This window comes from Saccostrea echinata, unplaced genomic scaffold (assembly GCF_033153115.1).
Source record: "Saccostrea echinata isolate AGI-Se365-2 ecotype Australia unplaced genomic scaffold, CSIRO_AGI_Sech_v1 ptg000002l, whole genome shotgun sequence".
Classification (NCBI taxonomy): Eukaryota; Metazoa; Mollusca; class Bivalvia; order Ostreida; family Ostreidae; genus Saccostrea; species Saccostrea echinata.
Window position 1 is genome coordinate 4,394,906 of NW_026889751.1, and position 10,095 is coordinate 4,405,000.

The window sequence follows — 10,095 nt, forward strand, 5'->3', positions numbered from 1 at the left end:
AGTCAGTAAAACATTCAAGTATGAAACAGATGTGGCAGACTGTTTGTTTCTTTTATTTCATGTTCACTGGTATATAGTATATACAGAGTAACGAATGAAAATAACAATTGGTAATTGATCATAAGTCGTGGATATATCGAAATATTGAATTGAAAACCACAAAAAGTCTTTTTTCTCTCGTGTAGAATTTTTAAAATAAATTCTCCTCCATGAGAAATTAAAAATAGGTCGGCTCATCGGAACTCCAATGGATTTTTGGAAGACATGGTCTCTAAAGATTACATAAATACATTGCAAATGAGGAACTCCGGTACCTTTTTAATATCAACTTCAGTACTTGTGTACAGAATAAGATTTTGAACAAAGTAATTTAGTAGATGACCGGTCACAGGATATGAAAATTTACAAGTTCCACCTTTTATTAAGGAAGCAGTTTTCTATGATGTCAAAAAGCCTGTTCTTTAATTGGTCTTGAAAAATGTTTGCATAAGGCATAGAAAAGATATGTTTTTATGGCATTGATGTTCGAAAAGTTTGAGATTTTACATTTTCCAAAAGTTCTTCGGAGTTATTTAGAATCCATACTTGATTTGCACCACTATTGAATATTTTGTAGGATAATACGTTTGAAGTTTGTCCTTCACAACAGTCAGTATTTTGGTGAGGAGTAAAGATAGGAACATGACTGAACCTTTACTGGATCATGCAATACATCTTGGTTTATAAGCATTTTTATGAAGTTTGGGATGCACTACAGGTATGGTAAATCAAACTCACTTACACTGACTGGAATGTTGAACGTACATAGGTATTTCAACCTGGAATGTGATTTTGAAGAATGTCATCTTTTGAAAGGGAACTGTGAGTTTATGTTGGAATATCAGATGTGGAATTAAAACCAAGTTCTTCTAAAATGCAGTTGTAATAATGAGCCTTACAAAGACTATATTGTTACAAGCTTTGTCATCTGGATCAAAAACATATTTTTCATTAGCCTTTCTAATTCTTTTATCCCTTTCGGTCTATGAAAACGGAAAGATAGTTTACATTTTGCCCCTTAATTTTCTACTGTTATTCTTTAATATATATTTAAAACGTTTCATTCATTTGACAAGTGTCAAGGTCTTCCCCTTCATATTTAGCCTCTTCTGGTATACTCCAAAGAATTCATAAAAGAAATGAAGTTCTAACGCCAATATACTACCCGGTACATGTATATGTTAGTAAACTTTGAAGTTGGCTTTTCCAACTTTAATCTTGGCTTTTCCAACTTTAAAGTTAGCTTTTCCAGCTTTAAAGTTGGAAATTCCAACTTAAACACAATATGAACGCTTGGACAAACATGGGAATAAAACGTGATTATGTACATGTATCCGGTTTGATAAAGGCAAACTTTTTGTTGGGTGACAGATAACCGAGTAGTAGAAAATGAGAGTACATGTATTCTGATAAGTAGGGTTGTACGCAAAACAGAAGGGGACACATATTTCGTAAAATCGTAATAACCTTCAAAAGTCATAGAAAAATAATTATGAATAAAATGTCCTTGTATGATTGAATGATAATCAGTTGATAAATAAAGCTGTGACGGCTACACAATTAATCATGCATTATTTGTAAAAGCTTATCTATAGGAAGATAGCATAGGTAAGTGCAACAATATACATGTTCAACTAATACAAAATATGGTTTACAGAATGTACTAGTATTTGTAGAACCCCTCTCTCTTTTTCAAAGATTATTTATCCTTTTAAAAAACTCTAAAACTCCCCCAAGAGTTTTTGTGGATTGTCACGGATACTCTGAATGGACTCATTTAGATCACGTGCAGCCTTCTTCAACGCAGCATACGTTTTCTGAAAGTCTTCATTGGTGTATATCTTGTTACCATTCTTCTCCACAAGCTTCTCAAGCACAGTCAACAGTTTTGAAATTTACTGTCTATTTTCCTCCCCTTTTGCCATGTTGTTAATTCCCACGTATCTGTTCCCACATTTTTGAAGCCAATGTCGCAAGCGCTTGTCTCCCTTTTGAATTTTATCCTCTAAAGTTTCATTTTGGTCTATTTCATCAATATGAGTGAAGACATACACAACAAAGTCCCAACAACCTTCCCCGAACATCTTTGTGAACTTGTTTAAGAAGTTTTCATTGCCATCCGAGTAGCTTGTAGCTTTCTGCACAGTTAAAATGGCGTGCAATCCAGGGGCAGCTCTGAGAAGGCACGTCTTGTATTCTTTCTGTACTATTTCATTGTCTTCACTCGTGGACGAACCAGGTGTGTCAAAACATGTTAGAGATTTTTGCATTCGTTTAAAATTTATTTCAGACGCCTTTTGTGTTACAGAAATCGGTGAGCTTTTAGAAACTTGAACTTCACTTCCGATAATGGAATTGGTTAGGACACTTTTTCCTACACCTCTAAGACCAGCAATCAGCATTCGAAACTTATCCTCATCATCTGTCATATAATCATGAAACAAAGAATTAAGCGTATTCAGTGTATTATTAAAGATTACTAGGGTAAACAACAACAACAATTCGTTATTTTCTTTTATATGGCTTATAAATTCAATAGATTATCTCCCAAAAATAATGTTTCACGAAATTTTGATCATCTACAAATTTAATTTCAGGGCAGAGGCCAGAGCAGAAATAATGTTTCATGTTTGATAATGAAGTATTTTATTGTATCTGTAAAATTGGTAGAGCTGATCTAGAAAAGAAGCTGAAAATGTTCAAATTTAAAGTCTAAGGCTGAAGCACGACGATCAAATATGGAGACAACGAACGGTAATCAAGCTCAAAAGTCCATTGAAACAATACAAATCGGGAGCAGAGGAATCAGGGAACTCTAAAAATATCAAAGTTGGGATCAGGTGCCATGGAGGAGTAACCATCCCCTAACCCCCCCTCCCCCCCCCCCCCGTGTACACTTTTTCATGATTGGGAAAGAGGAAAAATCCGTAGACAATTCAATGTGTAAACAACGGTCTAACAAATAGTATGAAAAACGTCAGTCAGCATTCGACTTAATGGTAGATTATATTTGCTGACAAAGTCATTGTATCCACCATAAAACTCGCGAAATGATAACTTCAAAGGAGACTGTTGATATTCTTCTTTCATCAACTTGTTTGTCAATAGCTTGCCTCGTTTCAGAAATTGTACGTACGTAGAGCATGCTCTTGCGTATCGAATCAACTGGGAGATATAACCTCCATATGCAGGTGATAAGGGTATATTGCTACATAAACAAGCATTCTGAGAGTATTGCATTAGCATTACTAGTCCCCTACCGGCAAGTGTAATCTGGTTCCCGTTAAGAATTGAAAATGCCATAATTCCGTCAAAAATTAATGAAGCAGGACGAAATGCAAACTTGATCTATAACTAATCAAGGTAAAGCCACATACCAAAAATCAGCTCAATATCTACAAGCGTTTAGAAGAAAATTGCGGAAAACCCTTAAAAATTGAAAAGGCCGTAATTCCTTCAAAATTCAATGAAGCGGAACAAAATGCAAATTTTATCTGTAACTCATCAAGATACACTCACATACCAAAAATCAGCTCAATATCAGCAAGCGTTTAGGAAAAAAGTGTGGAAAACCAAGTGGGACAGACTGACAGACAGACAGCTAGACAGACGGACGGACAGACTCAGAGTAAACCTATAGTCCCCTCCGGTTTCACCGGTAGGGGACTAATAACGGAAGTTGACGATAGAAAAGTTGAAGTCATTACGTTTATCATAAAGTTTTGTTGTTAGGTTACTATTAACGTCCTTTTCTAGTATAATATCCAAATATGAAACAGATGTGTCAGGCTCTGTGATATCTTTTATTTCAAGTTCACTGGGATATATCGAGTTGACATATGAATGGAAGTAACTATTATTAATTGATAATACGTCGTCGATACATCTAAATATCAATTTGAGGGCGACAGCAAGTGTTTCTTCTTCTCTTGTAGAAGTTTTTTTTTAAAAATTCTGCTTAATATAAATACAAAAATAGCTCTGCTAATAACAAGGCGCAAATGGCACTCATGGTTATTACGACAGATTGATGAAAGAAAACAGATAGCAATAATCACTATAGATTGACTCAGGTGACCTATAAATTTTCCTCTCATCAAAAAGCTTAGTGTTTTTATCATGTTGTCATTTATTTATTTTTTTAAAGTGGCATAATTCGAATGTTAAACAAAACTGATAAAATGAACAACAGAAATATGTTGACCTGTAAATCTGTTGAATCACTTGAGGACATCTTGTGTTGGTCTTCAGTTCCTTGGGAGGAAAAAGAAAAAGCAACATATGTACAGTAAAATTTTAAAAATTAAATTAAATTTTTGAATTATGATAGCTTGTAATTCAAAAGCTTCAGTGATTTCTGATTCAAAATTAGCATTTTTAAAGTGTATTTACAGTAAATAATCAATTTAGTCAAACGCTGAAACCTGGTTCATGACCTTGGGACATGAAATTTACTATTTAGGTTGAATATTGCGTGCTAAGTACAATCATGCAATCACTTTTTTTCTTGATATCAACGTGTAAAGAGGAAAATTTTTAAGGTGCAATGTATTTTCAATATTTGACCAACCTAGCCCACCCTAAAGCCAATACGAATGAATTCATTGTGCAGTATTGGTAGCAGGCTCATTGCTCATCATTATCATGCTAGCAGTAGTCAGTGATTGATGTCCAGTGGTAAAGACTAAAAGCTATTCCATGCTCAACATTTGAACAAGTTATCCAAATTCAGGAGCCTGAACCCTTGGCTCATGGACTTAACAATTCTGATAGACGGCGTATTGCTTATTATATTCAAGTAAACATTATCATCTTGCCAACAGTTTGACTGCTTGGTGTCTAGGAGTATTGCCGACACATTTGAAGATTGCAATAATTAAATGGTTTTGGACCCACCCTAGACTCTCAGGATGAAAAAAAAAGGTTTTTCCCGGGCGTTTTGCCTATCAACAGGGTTTGACACTAAGGCACGTCCGACCGACCCAGTCTAGTAGATGAGTGGTCCGGTCGTGTAAAATGTACGTGAACTAGACCGATTGGTCGTGTTAATAAAATTACTGTTAAAACCCATTTCAGTCTTTCAAATAAATATTCCAAAAACTTTTTTTAAAGAATTTTTCCTAATTTTTCCGATTGTAAACACACTTATCGCTCTGTAAAGAAAAAAAAATCCCTGTATGACACAATCGCTATTTTTAGCCACGGCTGTAATAGACAAGCGGTAGAAATTAGCGTCGTTCAGTATCAATATGGTATAAATAGTTCCTGAAAAATATATTCTGCAATTAATTTATTAATATTTAGGATAAAAATTATTAAAGTTCGTTGAATGATCTTTAAAGCTTACAATACTCGCATGTCTTGATGAACCCGACTCAATTGGCTAGTTCGAAACAATTTCAAAATTACCTCGTTAAAATTAGCGATTTAAAAAAAATTGCAGGTTTGGTCAGGGCTAGTGATTTTACGGCCAGGGCTAGTAAAAATTATTGGAAGTAGCCCGACTGGTCTAGTACTCATAAACGTTAATGTCAAACCCTGTTATCAACTTGATATTTTCTAACAGACTTACCCGAAACATGTAACCTTCCGGTATTCATTTCTCTCAGGGAGTTAGCGTTGGTTGCAGATGGTATGATTGTATTCTATCACGTGACTTTGCCATTTGCGATGTATAACATTTACTAAATTTGATAAGTATGGAGAAAACTAAAAAAAAATATATATCGATATTTCCCTTGCCTACTGAATTACCAAATAAATACTTGCTGGTGTGCAGCGAAACGAAAAGATGTATTCTGGCATAACAAGTTCCATTTCCGATTAAAGAAGACTCGAAACTGAATTTTGACAGTATTGAAGAACTTAAGACCTACGTAGACCATGGCTGAGGGCACTGGTGAGTTTGTTGAAATTTTTTTTGGTAATTAAGTATTGGTACTAAAGATTTTTCTTTAAAAATAAAACAATGTTGATACTTTCTTTTACAAATTAGCAATTGTGAACTGTCAGTATTAGACATGATAAACTGTATATGGGTTATTTCAGAGAATTTTATATATATCATTATACATATTTTTTGGTCTGAAAATCAAGAATACCTTTCATAATTCCGTTTATTATTTGTTAGTGTATTCCGATTCCAAGAGATTTTCAGATCTATTGATAGGCTACTATTATTTGAATGACGAAAGAAGCAAGATAGAACTTTCAAAAGGGTGTATTTTCGGACAAATCTTGGTCAAGCTGCACATCTGAACCATCTACACATGATGATAACTAATTAATCGGCAACATTTTATAAGGGCCAAATCTTCATATATTTGTAGCGATATATTTCACAGGTCGGGTCCACTACCTTTTATGGAAGGCACTTTTCAACACGTGCCGATGTTTCGTCAAACTCATTATCCAATCAATTGAATGAATCGCAAAGCATGACGGTCTACTACGTGTTTACGATTCAGTAGCGACATGTAGTTTTCGTCGGTTTACTGCATAATATTTACTTGGTCACCGGAAAAACCGTACAGCTTCTTTTTTACTTTATAAGGCTGAAATTGAAAGATTATATTCCAAAGATACTGTTCCATGCTCACATTTGATATTTGAGTTGTTTTAGATCATTAATAGTTGTTTCAAATACCGTACAAACGCTTTGACGTTTGCGTGTACATAAAAACATTTTGATGATATTTAGGAGTTAAATAATAATTGCGCACCTTGTACTGCTGTCTAAAACTATGTTCATGTATATCACGTGAAAATACACACTCAATGCTTTATCGACACAATAGAACCCACTTCTCTGAACAACTGTTTACGCCGATGTATTACAAGTTGATACAGAGACATATGTCTCTGGTTGATATACTATCATTCCAATAACAGCGTGTCACTTTGCTTGATCAAGCGTGTTAAAGTTTCACAAATTGATTACCATATTACTCATCGATTGGATGTTTGATTTGAATGAAAGCAATGTCACTTTGCATAAGAAACACAGAATCCAACAATACCCCGATAACACTGGCCAATCATACTGAATGATTGTTTACCAGTGCGGCAGTCAGCAGCAACACGTGGTCAGTCAAAGCCCGTTTTCTGTCCTCAAAATAGTATGTGTCATATTTGTTGTGATTTGACTGAATAGAGTTAATACATGTACGTATGAGAAAATTTAAAGCATGAAATAAGTAAGGCTATACTCTGCTACTATTATACTATATAGCGATCAATATCATCATTAAAAGGATTAAAACTTGCTTTGCCTGTCCACATGTGATTATTGTTTACTGCATTCTCGTGAACAATCATTCAATATGATTGGTCAGTATTGCTGGGTTCTGTATTTCATATGCAAAGTAGTATTGCTTTCATTGAAATCAAACATCCAATCGATGAAGTAATATGTTAAACTTTATCACGCTCGATCAAGCAAAGTGACACGCTGTTACTGGAATGATAGTAAGGCTTCACAAAGCAAATTTTGTAAATGTGAGCATAGAAATGAAAGAATTTACATCATTTTCAATATTTCTTTCGTGAATATCAAAAAAGAATTGAAAATGAGTTTCCTAGGAACAATTCAAGTTGCCCTTCATTTTCAACACAACTGAGTTCGTATTGATACTTGTAGTAGCCCATAATGCACTGCGACTCATTCAACAGTCGGTAAAGTAAACAGATAGATAATTTACATGCAAATTTATGCTGACGTCAGAAAATCTAGTGGTCTCGACCTGTTTCATGTAGTAGTAGTAGTAATATTTTTAAATATTATTTTTCGCTTTTACGTAAAATTTTCATGCTAAGAACAATTCTTCAAAAGAACAATTGTGCTGCTGATGCAAACACCATGAAAAGGAAAAATCTAATAATTGCTGCAAACATCACGAAAGAGAAAGATCTAGTAATTGCCAGATGCCTACAGATTGATTACGACCTTCTACTTGTCATTGTGGACCGATTTAAGTTAAAAAACAAAAAAATTAAAGACGAAGCATCTTTGGGGTACCTTAAAGGGGGAATTTAATGCTCCTTTACTATTATCATTATTATTATACAGTTATTGACTGGAAATGAGGGCAACATATGATTTGTTGGACCTGAAGGTGAAAATGCTGTCCGAATCCCAGTCTATAACTGTTTTGTTATACCCTTCACTTCAGATAGAACAATTAAAATGAAAACATTTTAACAGATTTGATCAATACACAATCAATTAATTTCTTTGGAAAATTTTGGCTTGATCAATAAAAAATAAACAATAGCAGAGAATGGAAAAAATCATAATAAAATTAATATATCACAAAACTTATTTATCATAAAACAAAATCTTTCAAACAGCATACGACAACTCTTGTAGCTTTAAACTTCGGCTATTTCCGTGTCGACGAACGACGATTAGTGACGTTACGGTCTAACAATTCTTGTGTTGGACTGGCAGCCCGGTCAACAATGAAATTATTAGACTGATGCAATAAACATTTCTTTTTTTAAAGACTTTTTATTAGTAATAAACATATAGAAAGATATTTATGAGGGTAAACAAATATGTAATAATAATAATAATAACAAGCATTCTGAGAGTATTGCATTAGCAATACTAGTCCCCTACCGGTAAGTGTTATCTGGTTCCCGTTAAAAATTAAAAATGCCATAATTTCGTCAAAAATCAATGAAGCGGAACGAAATGAAAACTTGATCTATAAATCTTCAAAGTTAAGTCACATACCAAAAATCAGCTCAATATCTGCAAGCGTTTAGAAGAAAATTGCGGAAAACCCTTAAAAATTGAAGAGGTCGTAATTCCGTCAAAAATCAATGAAGCGGAACGAAATGCAAACTTGATCTGTAACTCATCAAGATACACTCACATGCCAAAAATCAGCTCAATATCTGCAAGCGTTTAGGAAAAAAGTGCGGAAAACCAAGTGGGACAGACTGACAGACAGACAGAGGGACAGACGGACAGACGGACGGACAGACTCAGAGGAAACCTATAGTCCCCTCCGGTTTCACCGGTAGGGGACTAATAATATATAAAGGAATATAAAATTCCCTTTTGAGGTACCCCACAGCTGGTTCAGCTCTTTCGTTTCGTTCTGTACTATAATAATTTTATTGTTTTTCATAATTGAATCGAATTTCTGATAATCGAAACTTTAATGAACAGAATACGTCATGAAAATAAGGTTTTATGGGTGTCTTTTTTCAACCAGATGTGTCAGCTTGATACAAATGCCTTCGCCTATATTCATGTTTAAAATATTTAGTAATCCAGGGCAGTGAAAATAACAGTGGTTGTAAATGAAACAAAATTAGAATTTTCACCTTAATTGCTGTTCATGTTTTCTTGAACAGCTTGCCGACTTATGAACTACAAGCAATTTAGAAAGACAGTACAATAAATAGTGAATATATTTAGAAAAAATTCAAAGTCTATGGGCAATAATTTTCTTGAATTGGCCCACCACCTGTTGATTTGTAAGTCATTAATATAAAGAGACAAACAAAAATCAGCTCATCATCTACAAGCACGGCGAGAAAAAGTGAATAATTTGACATTTTCAAAGTCTAAGGATAAGAACTTTCTAGAAAATAGGTCAATCAACATGAAACTGTAAGTCATCGATATACAGAAACAAACTTTAAAAAATCGTTCTTTTTCCGGGGATCCGTATTTTATGCCACATATTTGTATTGTTTGTAGATTTTTTGAGATTGATCACTGTGCGTTATCTTCACATTTTTCATTAGATATATCATTGACGTTTTATCATTAACAATATTCAGGTTCATTAATATATTGATTCGATATATTTTACTGAACTCGAAATAAAAAAAAAAACACCACAGAGCCTGACACATCTGTTTTTATACTTAGATGTTTTACTATACCTAGAGAAAGACAATGATGACAAACTGACAACTAAACTTTGTGATTAGTTCAACATTTCTATTGTCAACTTTCCATATTTATGTAGCATAATACGATGGAGTTTATGTCGATACGCAAGAGCATGTTCTACGTACGAACAATTCTAAAACGAA

The 10,095-nt window shown here is 34.0% G+C and overlaps 1 long non-coding RNA gene and 1 pseudogene across 1 annotated transcript in view; both read right to left on the reverse strand.

The window, feature by feature from the left end:
- LOC133205716 (uncharacterized) overlaps positions 1-10,095 on the reverse strand; it is a 306,161-nt gene that overhangs the window by 275,693 nt on the left and 20,373 nt on the right. The window lies entirely within an intron of this gene.
- Positions 1,727-2,468, reverse strand: LOC133202934 (GTPase IMAP family member 4-like; annotated as a pseudogene).